Source organism: Manacus vitellinus, unplaced genomic scaffold (genome assembly GCF_001715985.3).
Source record: "Manacus vitellinus isolate BGI_N305 unplaced genomic scaffold, ASM171598v3 scaffold_24_pilon, whole genome shotgun sequence".
Taxonomy (NCBI): Eukaryota; Metazoa; Chordata; class Aves; order Passeriformes; family Pipridae; genus Manacus; species Manacus vitellinus.
Window position 1 is genome coordinate 8,472,895 of NW_021939798.1, and position 18,956 is coordinate 8,491,850.

General features: G+C 45.8%; 1 protein-coding gene across 2 annotated transcripts in view; it reads left to right on the forward strand.

Annotated features, from left to right (window-relative positions):
• Positions 1–1,700: 1,700 nt before the first annotated feature.
• The window catches only part of RAB11FIP4 (RAB11 family interacting protein 4), a 62,213-nt gene continuing 44,957 nt past the window's right edge, over positions 1,701–18,956 (forward strand). For both annotated transcript variants that reach the window (XM_029960036.1, XM_025895144.2), the window contains exon 1: positions 1,701–1,783. The gene's annotated coding sequence lies outside the window, so the exon portion shown is untranslated. The remainder of the gene's footprint in view (positions 1,784–18,956) is intronic.

The window sequence follows — 18,956 nt, forward strand, 5'->3', positions numbered from 1 at the left end:
TAACGAGTAGCTGCTCCATATCATGCAGAGACCTTTTAGCAAAGCAGTTCATACGTGTAATGACTCTCACAGTGGGTGCTGGCACAAGGCATTTTGATGAGTAATAAGCTTTGGTTATTAATGTCAAAAGGTACAAACCGTAAATTGAATTCTCCTCTGTGAGAGGACTAGAGAATAACCTCAGCCAGGCACAGGCTGAACACTTAATGCTAAAGCCAAGGGAAAGAAAAGGGTCGTGGCTGGGTGGGAAATGCCAGAGTCACAGGCAGGGCAGGTTATATAGAAAGATGCCCTCTCTAGGCAAACCAGGTTAACATCTGGTGTCTGTCAGCCAGGAGATTGTTAGTCCCAGATGAGCTCCTCTTTGGGAAGTGACCCTGACACACCATTTTTGTCCATGAACTTCTCCAGCAAAGTGTGCATTTACCAGCTTCATTTTTTTCTCTGTTCAGTACCTCGGCAGAATCTCACTTTGCTGCAGAAGCTGGAAAAGGGAAAAAGTCCTTCTGCCTCTTGTCCAAGTGTCACTCTTGAGATCTCAGGGGTGGCTTCATTCCCCAAGTGCTGCCTCCAAGGAGACAGGGACAACATAGTGGTCCCCCATTTTAGGCTTCCTGCATCTCTGCTCACCTTTTCTGGTTTTTCAAGTGCTTCTTTCCTTTGTAAAGGACTCTTCTTAACCACAACATATCTTCATCCCTACAGATGTTACTGCTATATTTAAAACCAAGGGAGAAGATCAGCTAACAGTATAAACCTGTGCAGTTCACACTTTCTTACACTACCCTGTTTCCTCTGGCTCACCTGCCTCCTGAGAGGGTATTGGTGTGTAACGTCCCAGCCAAATGTATTGCATTGGTGATGGGATGGAAGGGAGGGATAACTGCTGGATAATTGCAGCTTCCAAGTAGAATAGTGTACAACACATGCTGAGAAGGTTTCACACAGTCTGAAATAACCTGGCCTGACATTCCTGCCTTGTGCTGCTCACCATGCCAAGTGCAGCCACTGGTAATTAATGGGGAACGAGGCATTTGGTGATTTCAGTGTTTCTATATTTGTCTCTGGATGCCAGATGAGGGAAGGACTGAGGGAAACAGAGACATTGATTTTTCCAGCTCTTAATGTGGTTGTTAACAAAAGCAAACACGGAAGCTGGAAATCTCCAGTTGCAGGGCATAGATACTTGCTTGCCAAACACTGAACTCTCAGTGACAGAGCTTTTTGTGAAGGGGAATTTGTGACACTTAGGTATTGCCCCATTGTCATTTTGACCAGAGAAAATTAGAAACAGCTGCACTGACACTAATGTGCAACAGTCACTAGCTCATGCCAAGCCTGCAAATCCAGGGTTTGACCTCAGAGTTTGGGTTGGTCAGGGCTGAGTTTCTGTTCTGCAGGATGGTTCACCAAGCCAAGCAATGTCCAGCTCCCAGTTTCATTGCTGTGTAGTGTATCTGTGCTGAGAATTGGCATTAGTGGAATTGCACTTCTCTAAGTGCTACACACTGAGTATGTGCTGGACAGAACTCTAAAGGCAGAGCTTTGTTACAGCTGTTTAAATATATTCCAAAGCTGGCTTCCAAGTACATACAGACTGGCCACAAACCTGTGTTTCTTCCTCCATTGTCCGTGCAATATCTGGGAAGATGAACTCTCAGCCTTGACCATTTGCTCTCATTTCTCTTTGCCAGGCTGTGAAGACTTACTGAAAGATGTCCTGTCTCCTGAAAACTCTGAGCCTCAACACTATGAGCCACAGTATGTTGATTACTATTACCAGGTAAGAGAAGCACTAATTCTGTCTCATGTTAGGGTGCTGAGGAAGCCTCTGGAGTGATGTGTAGTTGTGTCGTTGTAAATGCTGTTGTTTTACTTGACCTATTAACTCTTCCTTCCCAGATTCACACTGTTAGCAAACCATCCATTCTGGTTTATCTGCATTTAACATGGGGTAGCTGTCAGCTGGTGTGAGAGTATTTAGCATTTGGATTGTGATACTCCTGCAGGCCTCTTGGCTGTGAAGGCAGATACCAGTACCAGCTCGCTGGCACCTCACAAGTGCAAAACACTGATCTGTGTCTAATTAGATCAGTCAAACTTGGTAGGTGAACAAGGCCTCAGGGACCTTCTGCAGATAATGAACAGGGACTCAACAGCTGTTGGGAGGCACAAACAATACACCTTTGGAAATTTTGGTAGTATTTTGGCAGGTAGGTGTGGCATATTCTCAAACCATTAAATGTCTTCATCGCTATCCTTAGTTTGACAGTGTCTGTGCAGTCTAACAAGAAAAGCAGTCTGAAATTTTTCTTTAAGCATCTCTTTGTCTCTCCTTTACTTTGCTTTGGTTTTAATCACCTCCACCCATGTAAATCCTGAAGATTTAAAGCGCAGTTAGCATTGTACATTCAGAGAAGGATTGTGTGTCAGTGGTGTTATGAGACTACAAGTGATCCTGAAGTCAGTAGGGAAAGCATTTTACCTTCACAGGTGGTGAAGTGTGAGAGCAATACTCATGTGTTGTGGAAGGACATGTGATGAGCATGCTGGTGTTTCACCACTCCTTGGTGTTATACAGAATGGTTTCCAGTGTTCATACAAAAAGCACAGAGACATTTCCTTCCCCTCAGCGTCCATCACCACTCTCTGCTTGTTTGTAAACCCGTGGTTCTTTGTAACTGATGACATAGATACCCACCGGGCTGTTGCTTGGTTACCTTAATAGATACCATAAACCAAACTCCCTGTTCTGCAGTAGCTGATAGAGGCAATAAAATTAAACTGGGCTGTCTGCACACTCCTGGTGTTCCCCTGTTGCTGTGTAGACACTGCAGGCTGGATCTGACACTCGTTGAAGGCTGCTGATATGGGCATTGAGTCTTTATTCCTCAGGGATTTCACATCTGCTGTCACCCAAAGATGTGCTGAGGAGAGACAGTTCTTGAAGACAAACTTGAGATTGGCTGCAAACTGCACCTCTCCTGCCAGCTGTCCTCCAGGAGAGCCTGAGGGTGGGAATTGAGGTTGCTAATCCTGATAGCAGCTGATGAGTTTGATGAGTGCTGGATATTTGATTCTGAGAGAGGCAGTGGGCAGAGGGTGACCCTCCCTAGTCAGAAAGAGCTGCTGTGGCAGTGCTGTGGTGGAAGCCTTGCTGATCCCTCCTCCTGATGTCCACCAGCCCCCTGTATGGTCCCTGCAGTGAGGGCACCACTGCAGTGGAGTCAGTGCAGTGTTTGCCCACTTCATTGGGGAAAAGCAGGATTTGTGCAGCCTGGGAGCAGAACCAGGTCCTTCCCCACCTTCCCACAGGGTGATCTGTCACGGTGGGGAGAGGACAGGGAACAGTGCACGTTGTTGTACAGCCCGTGCTTATCCCACAGCTCTGCACCGCCGCCCACCAAGGGGCTCGGTCCGTCTCCCACCTCCAGGTCCTCCAGGTGCAGTTTGGAAAATGTTCGCTAGATGTCAGCTGAAGACTGGGAAGAGGCTGTGAACAGGCTCGGTGCGTGCCTTTGAGGATCCTCTGCTATGGCAGGAGGTTGGAGTGTTCAGTCTGATGAAACGGGAGAATCGAGGGGCAGGTGGATTTGAGATTATCACCATTCCTGGCAGTTGTTCCCCCTTCTGAAGGAAACACGGACTGAAAATATACGAGCTACCCTTGCGCCTCCCAGCCCTTATTGAGTGTGAATTCCTGGTGCTGTAGTCACATTTATGGACAGCTCCCAGTGGCACAAATGGTAGTTGCCTGTCTAATCTGATTTTCATCCCATTATACCTTTGCATGTCTGTCAGATTCTCAGGTGAGGTCAAATTCTCAGGCAGCAGAAGGATACAACTGCTGCGATGGCACAAATAGATACTTTAAAAGGGAATGCAACCCTTTTTTATTCCTCTCAGGGGGTTGTGCTTCCACAAAGGCAGGTACTGAGCTGGTTCATTGTTATGCTGTCTCTGTATTCACACTGTGATTTGTGAGGAAGAAGGGGAGATTTATCCTTGTCCTGTATTACTCCTTCTGTCCCCTGCTTTCATTTTTCCTTCCCCTCCCAAATACCCACTCCCTCTGTTGTAGCTTTCTGAAGCCCACAGGCAGCAAACTGAAGAGGTGAATTCCAGGTAATTCCAGGAAGTGGGATGAGGTGGCAGGAGCCACAGTAAGGGGCTGCACTGATCTAGCTGTTTATATATGTTGAGTCAAATGGGGAAGAAGAAACTGCCAGGTCTCCAGCCTTTAATTGCAACCAACTGGGTGCAATTTATTTAAATCGATACATAAAATCCCCTGATACCAGGAACTTGGGGCATTTCATTTGACTTTTTCGAAATGATCTGCTTTTACTTTTGGGGTTTTTTTTCAGCGTAAAGGAGAGCAAAAGCTGCCAAACTTTTAATGTCTGAAAACTGGGTCTAAAAAAGGAGAAAAAAAATTACTATTGTATCTGCACTTCAAAATGCAAAGACCATTCCATGGAAGGTTCCTAAGGGTCTATATTGAGAGGCTGTGTGAGTGACATCTCAGGTAAATGGAGAGCTCTTCCTTTGAGCTTAGGTCTCTTAGGGTGTGATATGCAAATGCAAAGAGCAGCACTTAGTTACTACATGACTACATTCAGTGAGACCTCTCCCACTGATTTCCATCAGCATTGATTCAGCCTGCAAAGAGTGTGTTTTCCCTTTGGACCAGAGAAAGCTGGTCCACAGGAATTTAGGAGGCTGAGGTTGCAGTTAGGAGCCAGCAGTTGTAAAACCCCTCAGCTCCAGAATCTACAAATAAACCTGCCCCATCTGCCTGTGAATTCAGACTCTGTTGATTTGGTTAAGGTCTGGACTGTGCTCCATTTGAGGCACTGCTTCAGTTAAGTGTTGTTTATTAGTATAATTTCTGTCTCTCACAGCCTTTAGGGAGATAATAGAAATGCTCTGAATTTGCCAGAAGCCAATTTATCACTCCTGAATTCCTTTCACAGTGTTTGCTGCTACGGCCCCAACTCTTGTTTTGGCTTCAGTTTGAAGGGAGACAAAAGTCTCCCTAGTCCAGTTTGCTTTGTGGCAAACATCTGGTAGCACTTCAGAGCCCTTGGATAGCCTTTTGGAGATGGTAACCCACACAAAGTCCAGAGCTGAAGTATGTGTGTGAAAGCCCAGACCCAGATTCAGCCAGCTCAAACAAAGCAGGGTGCCTGTGTCTAGGATTTCCAAATGGCTGGCTCCAGGCCTTCCCGGGCACCTGGCCAGCTGGGAGCACTAGCCACAGGACTCAGGGAATGAGGCTGGCTGCAGCTGCAGCTCCCTGGCCAAGGTTTGCATGGCAGAGAAGCAGAGACCTGGGTCTAGGTGCTCATCTGTCTGAGCATCCCTTAGGGAAAAGGGAGTCAGCAACAGGAGCTCCTTGTTCAGCTCTTCACCTGATGTATCTTGTCTGTTCAGACTTAAAGGGAGCCTGACTCTAGAGCATCTCAAAGATGACAAAAGAGAGGGTTAAGTGACAGGTCTTGGAGCCTCTCACCGCCAGCTAACAGGGTCCCTACCTGAGCAGCTGCTTGTGAAGGGACAGATCATATATTTTTATGTGTGAGTAGTTGCCTTTTCATCTGAAATCAATGCCCAAAAGCCACACATGCAAACCTAGTGGAAGAGCATGTTGTGAGGTACAATAACAGCAGGGCCCTTGTTTTAAACAAAGCTGTTTGTTCCTTATTCATTGTTGCTGTACTGAGTTGCCACTTACCCTTTTTTTTCCTGCTCTCACCTGTAAATAAGAGAGTGAATCTGCCTCTTAACAAAGTACAGGACAATTGCTGCATGTCAAAGAATGAGCTGCCTTTTCAGTCCTGTGTGTGTGTTCTCCTGCCCGCCAAGTGATTAATTACACTGTATGAGCAGCAGAAAAATTGTTGAAACATGACAAATGAGTTGTGTTTGCCTCTGGGATGGAGCTGGGGCTGCTAGCTGATCTGCTGCTTTGGAAATATTTCCAGTAGCAATTAGGAGGCCCCCACCAGCTTCTGAAAAAAGTTTTCCTTCCTCGCTGGCTGCACGAGGATCTCTGCTAGCACCTGTGTCAGAGCAGAGCTGGGGGAGCCCTTCTGCACTGGGAAAAGACTGATCCAAATGGGTCTTTCATTAGGCTGTGGAAGGAGGTGGGAGTCTGAGACACAGCTGCACTGAGGAGAGGTTTGCACAGGTCTTCCTTGGCAGTCTGGGATTGCAGTTGTTATCTCTGATCGTGCCATCTCTTGCTATTTATTGAAAAGCAAAGTACAGGAAAGCATTGACTGTTTTATTGGACTCAGACCTGCTGTTCTCTTCTTGTTTATCTCTTAAATAAAGCTGTCCTTTTTTTTCCCCACTGAGGACATCCCTTTCACCAGGCACACCAGCAACTGCAGCAGCTGCCTCCAGCAGCTGAAATAACAGCATGAAATTGCGATTAAAAATTAAGAAGAGATATGGGCTATTTGACCTTCTTTCAGTCAGGGACACAGAGGCCCTGCCTGGAATGGGGATGCAGAGAAATGCAGCTTCTGTTGAGTGATTACGTGCCAGCAAGAGGCTGCTGAAGTTCATCCTGAGCTCAGTGGATCAGAGGAATCGTTTCCTTGCATTTGACGTGGTCCAGGCTGGTTTTGGTGCTGGTGGCACAGTGACACCAGGTACAGGGACAGGTTATAGTAGAGTCAAACAGTCCATGCTCCGACAGCTGCAGCCTAAACAGATGAGAAACAGGAAATAAACTGCCAATTGTCACCTTTCCTAAGTTTACAGAAATCCAGGAAAGATTAATTAGTCCCCTGAGAGGCCTTGTTAATTAGGAGTTAATTTGCCAGGTTTGCTCTTTGGCTCACCTTTTTTCCCAGGCTGTTATTCCTGTAATCACCCAGTTGACTCCAGCATCACTTGGGGAACGGGCCATGAGACAGAGCAGCCTGTTTGGGTGGATGTGAACGCTGGACCCCGGGCTTGTTTTGGTACTCAGTGTTATGCTAAGCTCCTAGGAAGGTTCAGTTGGAACAATAATATAACCATGGCAGTGTTGATACAGGGCTGACGCAAATGCTGATTGAGGGTTTTGGGCTGACAGTGTGAACCTGGCAGCCCAGGCTCCATTCACCACGCCTGGGAAGGCTTTGGAGAGGGAATGCATAAAGCAGAAAAAGGCATATCCAAAAGGGTGATTCCTTGGAGCTCATGCCAGCCCGTGTAAATAGGGCTGTGATAACAAACTATTTGACTTTGCAAGAGGCTTTGATTTGTCCTGAGCTGTGGAGCCCGAGAGTCTGCAGGAGACAGCCCCGGTGGGAATCCTGCTGGTTTGTTACCTTTGTACATAAGTCTCTGGTCATTCAGGATATTGTTTGGGGAAAAGGCTTTCTCAGTGTGTGTGCAGCACCACTTAGAACCAAGCAGGTTGATGACTGGAGGAGAGAAAATTTGCAGGTTCTTCACACTTTTATAGATACATCAAATACATAAATATGGTGTAAATACAGTAGAGCTTTGGCCATCTGTTTTTACAGAATAGTGCAATACTCAGGTAAACTTTCTTGCCCTTGGTAGGAATTTATTCATAGCACTGTATACAAAACCTGACCTAGTTTAAAATGGGAGGAATGTCTTAACTTACACATACTGAATCTGCTGCCACCTGCTTCCAGCAGCAGAGAGGATGTTTGGCTTGTTTTGGTAACAGACAGAACCTCGAGTATTTTTATATATTCTCCAAAAGAAGTTTCCTGTATTTGTAACAGTTCTGCCTTTATTACTGGCATGTGTATGTTGAAAAAATTATGGGCGTTTGTGGCTTCACTGAGTTTTTAATTTCTGTGTCCTTGAAGGTTAATGTCATTGAGGAACATTTGTGGGGGGAACTGGGCCATGTGTCTTCCATCAAGGGATGGACCATATGGTTACAATGCCCTAAGGCACACTCATGGAAAAGTCTAGAGCATGGAAGATGGGAGCCTGTCCAGAATGGGGAGGGGTGTTGAGCTAAGAACTCAACATGATGAAAATCAACTTAAGAACATGAGAAAAGCAAGCCTATGTTCCACCTGGGTTGGTTGGGGCTTTTTTCCCACCTTGTAAGCTTTTGAGACTGTTACAGTAGGAGCTTTTCCCATATTTATCCCTCCTTCCAGCTCTTACAGCTTCACCTTTGCCAAGGTTCTCTTTTGTGTTTCAGAGTTTCAGAATTTTAAATAGCCTGTCATAGTTAGAACTCTAAAAGGTCTCTGCCATAAAACTGTACATTTTGGACTAATGTATTTCTTGGGATCTTTGCTCCACTGGATTCTTGTTACGCTCCTCAGAATATTTCATAGTCTAGTTATTGTGAAAAAGGGAGGAGGGGGACCTGAATAATGAATGAAGTCAGTATTTCACTGTACCTCTGAGATCTGATTTTTATGGAAATCAGTAATGCACAGTATTTTGTGAGACAAATGGATAAATATTGCCTTTCATACCTCTGAACTCTTCAACAGCCATCCCATTATGAATCACACTTTGCAGGGTTGTGTAGCTGCAGGAGCTGACACAGGTTTCTCACCTGGGAACCTGTCAGTTAAGTGAAAGAGTAAATCACCAGCTTTCTCTTTCTGCTGTGTTTTGAAGCTGCACTTAAAATCTTTGTTTGTCTCATTGCCAAGCCAATGGTGAGATATTACAGGGGAATTATAAAGGGGAGTTTTGTACAGTAAATTCAGATTTCAACTGTTGTCAGGTACAATTCCTTGCCTGTTGAGAAACTCGAGTAAGACTTCTCAGATTACTGCACCATGACAAAACATTGCAATCAGGAGACATCCCGTGTCGTGTCGTGGTTCTGGAATCAAAGGGAAAGAGTTTGTACTCAGATATCACTGAAGATGCCCTGCCAAGAGTCACTGATCTCCTGCTGGCCTACAAAGAAGACTTTTAGCAGTGAAATGTGCTGGATAACACTGACCCACGTGCTTCACGAAGGAGAGTCCTGGGGCTGGGGAAGGTCCTGGAGCACTTTCTCTCCAGTTATTGGAGGTTACTAATTTTTCCCCCATAAACAAATTGTCAGATGTTTCCTGACTTAGGGCCAGGGCATTACTTGCTGTGCTGCTGAGGGAAATGCTTTTCCTCTTTTCCTCTGGCTCGTGTGTAGTCTTACTAGATCAAAAACCTTTACAGGAGGAGACAGTCTCTCTCAACTGTGTTTTTATGGTGCCTGTCATGTAGGGCCCTTTCTTTGCCTCTCCCCTATGAGGACAGGGCCACTTCATTTTAGAAGGAAGAGACTGGAAAGTGAAGAAACCAGCACTAGTAGGAGTATATCAATATTTACTGAACAAAATGGTAAGATTTAGTTTGACTTAGATGCTTGCATTCTGTATGGACTCACCTTCACCTGCAGTGTCTTCTCTCTTATGAAGGAACCGATACTCAAGGGAGGAAGGACTCTCCTGAATAAGCTCCCAAGAGCTCAGACTGTGTTAGGATATCCCCTGTGACCTGCTCTGGGCTCACCTCTGTTAGCACAGCTCCCTGGGACTGGCATGTGCCACCTGGGGGGGCACAACATCCTTTCCCCAGCTCCCACTTTCCGGGAGGCCGGGGCTGCCTTCGCGCTCCTGCCGCTTCCACAAGAGCCAGTGGGTAACAAGAACCACATGGACCACACGGGTTTCTGCTTCCTGAGGTAATTCTCCATCTGTAACTGCTTCTGAGATGACGTGGGGTCTCAAAGCTTCCCCCCTGCTGACAACTCTGTACCTCACAGGACCTCTTTTCTCATGGCATCTGAACATTTCCATACTGAACGTGATTAATTAGAATGGAGAGGGGAGTGTCAGGGGCAGGAATCAGTGTTTAAGAGTAGTTCAGTGTTTTAATCTGAACAGATTATGGAAATAGAATGTGAAAGGTAACTGGAGGTATTTTGCTTCCTGCCAAAAGCCAGGTCATGTTTATCACAGGGAGAGCCCCTCCCCTGACCTGTTCTTTACAGGACATGGGGCACTGCAGGCCCCTGGACTGTCTTGGTTTTCAGTGGATGTTTCCAGCCTGAGCTGCTGCTCTTGGTGCAGCTGCTGGGTGGGAATCTTCTTCATTTGCTTCATTTCCCTCTAATATTGTATATTCAGAAGTATCTGTACAGCACCAGAGTAATTGACAATGCTTCTGATTACTTCACATCACTATTTAATTAGGATGAAAGACTGGGAATGAGCAAGAGGAGATGTTACCCTTGGGAAAGGAATTGATTTGTGGAACAATCAGTCTCCCAGCTCCAGTGGGCTTTTCTTTACAAAGCAAGAAAAGTATTCTTGTCGCTTTTGGGTTGGTCTAAATCAAGGATTTCGTGCAAAATTATTCTTCTGAGTCTGTGATTGCAGAGATGTAACAATGGGGCAGAAATGGGTCCTCTTTTACATTCTGTGCTGTACCTCAGGAGTGAGGAGGAGCTCCAGCCTCTATAACCTGCAGTTTGCAATGCCTTAGGAGGGTTCCAGCGAGAGGCCTTGCCTGGGCTGTACCATTTCAGTCACAGTGCTCTGCCTTTTTTCATAGCAAGGAATTTCTTTCCTTTCACCAGAGTAGGATTGCTTGGGAATTAAAACTGACCTTACTTTAAAGGCAACTGTGGGATGAATATACTGCTGCCCTCCCCCATGACTTATATAGATGTGAACATCACCCCAAAGCAGTAGGAAATCAATGTGATGGTGTCTCAGAAAGGTCTGGATGGTGCTAATACTGCCACAGCTTTGCCCACACTGGTGAGCTTTGTTGGCCAGCTCTGTTTCTCCTGAAGACAGGAGTTTTCCCTGCGGCGTTCTGACGAAATGCCGGATCAGCTGAAGGTGTCTTGCCTCCTACAGCAGATCTGCACCTGCTGTTCCCTGCTCCGTGTCTAGGGCCCAGCATCACCCAGTCTGTCGTCATCACACCCGGCTTTTGCCAGGCTGCCAACAGCCCATATGCAAGGGCTGGTCCCTGCTGTCTGACACAAAGTGTCTTTCAGATCCTCCTCACAAGTGAAGCTGAGCCAGAGGTTATGTTTTTCCTGGTATGTTTGCATTTGTTATATTTATAGTCTTAGCCATGAAGGGACTGTGATAGAAACAAAAGGCTTTTTTTATGTGATTCTCTGAGGCTATTGCAATACTTGTTGCCCCAGAGTTCCTCTATAGCTGTAGGTGAGTTGCCTTCTCTTCCAGTTTCTGTAGCTAGGAAGGGACACATTTCTGTGACCAGGATGGAGAGGCTGATGAACATTTGTCAGCTAAGAAAAATTAATTCCAGCTTCCCCGTTAATGAAAGGTGTACATGGAGGGACTATAATGCTAAATGCAGGACCAGAAGAGAAAACAGCTGAATTCATTTTCTTAGTGCTACAAACCTGCAGTGATTTTTGGGAAGGGCAGCTGAACCATGACCTCCATCATACCATGTTGTCCTCCCTATCGGTAAAATAAGGATAAAACTATTAGTTCTGGCTGTCTGGATGGTAAACTGACTGGCAGGGCACATTCCCCTGACTGTATGTGCCAGCTGTACTGAGCAGAGCACCCCTCTCCTCTTATCTCCTGGCCAGCTCCAGAGAATTGTCATGGAATTAACATGTCCTGCCCCACATCCCTCAGCAAACAACTCCAAAAGTCCTCGACAGTTCAATAATTGCCTCTGCTATCTGGCTTTTAAGAAATGAAGTGAAACTTAAGTGGGAGTTCTGCAAAGTTTGATAGCCCTTGCACTCTGCTGGAATCATTCATGGTGGGCGTTCAAGCTTCCAGCCTAATGGGGATTTGTGAGAAGGCATCAACTCAGAAAAAAGTGTCAACAGCACCACAGGTCAGACAAGGACATATTATTATGTACCTTTGAAAACACAGCCAGACTTCACATCTCAGCCCAGCATGCAGCAATCATTAGTCACCCTGCATAATCCTCTTGACCTGTTTTTTTTTTTCCTTTCACAGTGGTCACATTTGAAAATATTGTCTAGAGCTGGTTGGGCCCACACAAAGTTGTTAATTGGGAGCTGTCTAGTTAAGGGGTAACAGAGAGGCAAAGTTCAACACAGTGCTCAGCGCCCCAGGCTGCACTGCTGAGCATTCCCAGGGAGGTGGTGGCCAGGAGACCCAGGAGGCACCAGTATGCACAGAAACTTTATTCCTGTTGCTTCCAGAGGGACTGGTCACCTGAGTGCTTTGGCTTATCTGGAATTAAGGGTCTGGCCCAGTGGGAGGGTTGGAATGTGAGAAGCACTAATGACATTCACATACAGGAGTAGGAAGACACCAGTTGGAGCAGTGGGCCAGCCAAGGAAAGCCTGCCTGTACCCCTCCATCCCAGAGAGCTGGGTGGGCATGGCCTTTGTCACTAGGGGATTTTTAAAGGGTTGCCATCCCTGAGGCTGGTCCCAAAGATGTGTGAAGCAGCACAGCTCCCACACTCTGTGCACTGGGGCTCTCACTCAGCATCATCTCACAGCAGGCTGCTCTCCCCTCTCCTGGAGGGACAAGTGTAGGGTGGCCCCCTGCACGGGTGGGGAGATGTGGAAATGATCTGCAAACTTGGCACCTCAGAGGCTTGTAACTTCTGAGATTTATTCCATATATCTGTTAAATTCCTGGAGGCTGTGGCCACAGTTATGTAGATGAAGGAATTAGCATAAAAACTATTTACAATACTTATTCCATTATTATACTACCAAAGCGCTTCACAGGCTCTAATGAATTCCTGTTGCAGCTTCTTTGGGAGCTAGAAAATTGTTATTCATCCGAGTCTGAAGAAGATAAATTGAGCTGTTCAGTGATAAGGCCCAGGTTGGTGGCAGAGTCAGACTGGTTTCCAGAGGAGCCAGGTGACTGCATACCACTGAGGTCACAGATGTCCATCATCGAGTGGGAACGGGTACCTGTGTCTCAGGTGCCCTGTCTGCTGACCCAGCTTTTATATCTGAGCATCTGTAGCATTCAGCAGTCCTTTTTTGCATGTAGGTGGAATTTGATACTAAATTTCACAGGCTTATAGTTTTCCAGAGTGCTTTTCCTTGTTCCTCTGTCTGCAGAATCCACCCAAATGAAAGGCAGAGCAGAGCAGGGCTCCCTTGCCTCAGCCAGGGAAAGGATCAAAGCTCTGGTTGTGATGGGGCTGAAGGCATGTGCCTCTCTTGCTTACCTGCACTGGGTTATGAAGCTGCTGGACTGGCAAGGTTGGTAGGTGTCAAATCTACTTTATAAAAACAGGATGGCATTATAAGTTTGCTGCACCCTTGTACAAAAGGCATGTTCTAACTGATTATGTCAGGCTGTGTTCTGCCAGAAGGAGCTGGTGGTGGAAGTCTTTACTCTCCCTATCACATCAGCCCTTCTACCTTTTCCTGGTGTCTCAGGAGCCAGAGGTGCATGTGCTGTTACCCTCCAGTCCCTGCAGGCATCTGTAAAATTGCAAGGCTTGATTTGGGGCTGATGGTCCCAAAGTGTGGTGCCTGCACTGCCAAACAGAGGGGTCAGAGAGTGCTTCTCTCCCACTGTAAGGCTGCTTGTCGTCAGGAGTGGTGCATTGAGTGTATTTGAGGGATTTGCAGGTAGGGTCTAACATGTTTCTTGCTCTTTATAAAGCTGTTTCCTTGTCTATTCTTGACCTGCTGTGACAGGACAGGGCTGTCAGTCTGTCCTCCATATTTCTACCTTCATTAAATCCCTGGGTACTGAGAGTGCTTCTCTCTGTGCTCTGTTGCCATTCTTTCAGGGATTTAAGGCAGAAGTGCTTTATGCTGCCATCATCATCTTGTAAGAGGCAAAGAACAAATGCAATGTATTCCCTAGATCCAGGATAATCATATCTTGACAGGATACTAATTAATCATCTCCTAATCAGGTAATTCTTTCCCATGTAGCTGCCTAATTACTATTTAGTAGCTCAGACTTCAGTATGCAAATAACTAATATTCTCAAGCAATGGTTTTAAGGAGTGGAACACAGTGGGCTGTGACTCCTGGTGTAACTCCTCTGTCTTCCTTGAATTAATTTGGTCCCCCAGTTCCTTTAATCTACAGAGCCACACTGCAGCCCTAATTATTGCCATATTGACAAGGAGGAAAGAGTGTGCCCAACTCCACTGCTCAGTGCCACAGGCTGAGCTGCTGCACTGCAGCTGATAATGTGCTCAGAAGCACATCCATATGTTGGCTCCCCATGAGCTCTTCCTAACCCAGCAGATTATAAGATAATGAGCTCGAGCCATTATTATTTGGGGACCAATATACAAGATGCTCTTGAAAGATGGGGTTGTGTATTGGAGTGTGCTGAATGTCTCTGTGGTAGAGATTTACTTGTAAACCAGGGAAGACAGCAAAGATAAAAAATTACAGTTGCTTAACATTCATACCTTGAGATTGTTTTCACCTCTGCCTCCAGCTGATTCCCTTCTGGATTAGTTAGGTTTCCCAATGTTTGTGGGGTGTCCTGACTGTATGTGTGTGCATGCATGTGTGAGTCCCAGTTCTATCCAGCCAAAAATTTACACTCTTTCAAAAACTTGAAATACATTTGGAAGAGCAGCAGGAACGTCTCCATATTAGTCTCCGATGTTTCATAAAAATAGGCTTTTGTATGGGAGTAGTTAAAGCAAGACAGGCCTTCATTTGTGTGGCTTTACCAGTGTAAAAATGATTTAGTACTTCGATACTATTCTCATATGTGAAAGAAATGAGTGAAAGCTGATGTAAGGCACTTTCCCACTTGCAGAGCTGCCACTTGGGCTGGAAATATTATTTAGGTGCATGTGTTTTGGGTTGTTGTTAGCTGTATCCCATAATATCTGTGTCAAAGCTATAAAACTAATCCTCAAGACATCAGTGTGCAGCTCAGACAGCACATGTACACCTACCACGATGCTGGCTGTGGACACACTGGTAATTTAATATCTCCCATTTTTTTAAAGCTGTGTGACCCTACCAAAGAGGTGACTTCGTGTCTTGGTGTCAGGTTTACCTTCAACAAATTGCAGCAGTTCTCTCGTGCCTTTTACTGCTCACTTGTACCCAGCTGCCTCTGGATGTATTTGCTGCATGATTACACCTTCAGTGTCCAGATCACCAGACCTTTGCCCAAACCAGCCTGAGAGTGGCCTTACAAACACTGTGAGGAACTGGAGTGTGTTTGATTTTCCTTGGCTTGTTTGCTTTCCATTATCTGTCTTCATGGTGATAAAGAATGCTGCTGTTGACCTCAGAAATTCCCTGGCTTTGCTGTGTGGAAGACACAAAAGGAGGAACGATGCTCCCAGTAGATGCCTCGTGGAGCTTCTCCCCAGAGAAGCCAAGAGGAGGGAAATGTGGACCCCATAAATAGCAGGGACTCTCCAAGAACATGTGCTGAAATAAAAGCAACTAAAAATAGTCTGAGGCTAAATGTGAATCATCTGGAGAGCAACTAGCAAAAGTTTCTGCAAGAAAATCCTGAAAGGAGGAGGCCGAGCCGTCAGAAGCAATCATGGAAGCTGGAAGCAAACAGTCTTCCTATGAAAAACTGCCACTTCCAGCATGTGCTGTTGGGGGCTCCACACCCTTCCCTGGCTCTGCCTTCTCCAGTTATGCTGAGGCTCAGTCCCATTCTTACTGGTGCAGTTTTTGGCTGTCTCCCTCGGGATGGGATTTTTCTCCCAGATTTTGACCATGTTTCAAGAACTTGAACTCCGGCAAGTGGACTCAGGCTTTGTTAGAACAGCCAGTCCACAGAATTTTTCCCTTTCTCTATGGTCAGGCAGTTCCCAGAAACACAGCAAGGCGGTAAAACTTTTCTAAAAATGGTGATTTGCCTTTGCACCCCTTCTTCCAGTGCAAATGCTTATCCCCTCCCATCTTCCCTCAGCCATTCATTCTTCCCTCCTTGCCAGCTATAATCTGCTCCCGGGGGTTATGAGCTCTTTCCAATGCAACATGTTTAATCCCAAATTGAAAAGTCTTTGTGAGCCGAGGCCTCGGTGTCATGCGGTGAATGTCTGAGATGCAGGGAGGGATCAAGGTGGCTTCTTAGTTACCAGTAGTTAACACAACCTATTGTGGTTGATTTAATTGCCATTTATACGTGTCTTTGTGCCTCCTACTCGGAAGAAGCTCGAGCTGGAAATGAGATGGCACATAAAGAGCTGCGGTTTTTGCCGTGGCACCAGGCGAGGCTTCAGCTATAGTGCAGCCATAGTGTGCTCTGACAGGCATTGAGGAGCAGCCCAAGCCTTTCTGCTGGACAATGCTGGGCCACAAAAGCAGCATTAGGGCCAGCAGCCCCGGCTAGGCGGGAGTAGCTGATCCCAGATGTATCCCGAGGCTCTCCAGAGCCAGTTGGGAACAGGGCACGCCGTCCCAGGGCCCCACTGCTGTGCCAGGAGCAGGGACTGACCTGTCACAGGGCTGTGGAGCAACCCTGGAGCTCACCTCTGCTCTCCACCTGGGCGTGCTTTCCCTCGGGGTGTCTTTCAGCTTCTCGTTTTGTGATGGCATTTCTAGCTGAGACACTCTTACAACAGAGTGCCAAATTCAGCGGTGAAGCTGTTTTCCGTCAAACTGGAAATGTCCATAAAAATGCTGATTTTTGACAACTTGGCTCAGGGAAAAGGAAATTATGTGTAAATTTCAGAGCATCTCGCTTTGATGCCTTTCAAGAGTAGAAAGCTTCAGTTTCGTTTTGACCGGATTTTTAACAGGTATGTTTAATCACAACGTAAACGTTTAAGAAACATTTAAAGAAACTGATCGGCCCCGGCTTTTAAAAAAATTCTTTTAGTGCTAACTTTCACATTTTCCTTTAATTATTTTCGAGAGTATCAAAATTTCTCTTTCAGAATTCCCGTTTGCAGCCCGAGGCTGTTGAAAGACAGGGCAGGGCAGCTCCCCAACAAAACAGTCTAGGAATATATGGGAACTATATTTCATCAGAAATTGTTCTTTTCCATTCAGAAGAGGGATGACTAATGTGTGGTGCTTTTCCACTGGCTGTTAACAATGCATTTAGTTTTTCCTGACATGTTTAGAAGAATGCCACAGGAGCCCCGAGGCATCTTCTAACAAAGGAACGGATCACTTGGCGTTTTCACAGCGAACTGAGGCTTTTCTGGGTTACACACGTCAAAACGAAGCAGTGGGTGTAACCTCCATTACCCACCAGAAAGGAAACAGAAGGAAACAGTCTGATAAAACCGTGGTGTTTTATTAAGCACATGTTCCCATGTAAGGCCAAGAGATTGCTGCCTGCTGAATTTATTCCAGACTTCTGGCCTGCTTTTTAAAAAGTGTAAAGTGTGAGCAGATAAGGAGTTAATTTTACCTTCTCGGATTTAGGCCTTCTGAAAGGTTCATGGAAATTGTGAATGGGAGAGATACATTTTTAGTTGTGCTCAGCTTATTTAATTGTAATCTCTGCCAGTCTTTGCTTGGAGTGTGGAGCCCTTCCCTCTGGGTTCACACCCAGGCACATCCCATCCTAACTCTGGGGGAGAACTGGCCTCACCCCTGCCCTGGCCTAGGGGACACTGTGCCAACCTTGCTGCGGAGCTGAGCAGACCCATCCTCTGTCTCAGCCTGCTGAGGAATCAGAAATAACATTTCTTTAGGTTTGGATCTCTCCAGGCAGGCTCCAAATGCAGAGCTGCTGAATTAAGAAGCTGTACACGCTGCTGTATTCCTAAATTTTATGGAGAGACAGATGATCATCTTTTTGGCAGAACTCTTTGTGCTTAATCTCTCGTGGGCTGAGTGATGAAGCTGGTTGAAGGCTGCACACCCCAGGGCTCAATGCAAATGCACTGCCAGGGGCAGGCAGAGGAGCAGTTTATTCTCCTTTCAAACTGTGTTTCTGGGAGTACAAAGAAGTGTGAAAACTCAGATGCAAAACCAGAGTTGTCTTCCCTCACTAATTCTGTGACCTCATTGTCTCCTCTTGCTTCCCAGTCTCCCTTACAACACTACTATTTGAAGTCAGGAACTGAGGCCCTACTGGGAAGTTGTATTTAATTGGTTTACTCCAGCCACACTACACGTGGTCTTGGAGGAGGAGTTCATTTTAAGTTACTTCCACACCCGTAATGGTAACTGTAGGAGGAAAGAAGAGGATTAAAAGTATATCCTCCTGAAAACTCTAATCTTTTAAATGTTTCTCCCTTCCCACTTTGGGGATGAGCAACCCTCATCAGCAAAACTAAGGGTTCATAAATTTCCATTGTTGCAGAAATCTGAATGTTAGGAGTTCGTCTAGTTTATGATTAACTAGTAGAAAAGGGCAGGAAGTGTTGTTATTATACCATTAAAAATTGAAAGATACTGAAAAAAATGTTGCCTGCCCTGACTCAAGAAGTCATTTTCAGAACTGCTTGTGAGCTATAGGAAAAAAGGAAAAAAAAATCTGCCAGATGAGTCATACTGAGAATTTTAAAATGCTTTGATCTGACTTCCATAATGTAAACATTTTTATTGAAAGCAACTTACCTGTAGAAGCAAAGATTAATGTTGAACAAGGAAGTTGGAGTGCATTTAGCTGTGACAGAGGAGCAATGGAAAACAGGATTCTTAAATGCCTGTTCATCTCTTCTGGTTTTGCACAGGCTTGTGTGAGCTCTGGGAACCTTTTCCATCTTAACACCTCTAAGAAATGAAATAGCCATTAGCACAATTAACACGTTATGAAAGGGACAACAAATTCAAAAGGGTGAGAGCCCGAAACGACACCGGTTGTACTGGTTTGAGAGGTAGCACAGAGGTGGTGTGTTTTCAGATAGGCACTTTGGCTTCTGCTGCACTTGAGACTTCTGTTTTCCTCCTATTTCTTGTTCTCTGCAACTGCACAAATCTTGTATTTTGGACTGTGGGACCTCTGGGATAGGCCTTGGCATCACGAGACCTGACTGTCCAGGACCTGTTGCCATAATGCAAAAGTTTAGTCACGTGTGTTGCTGCAGCAGCTGATTGTTTG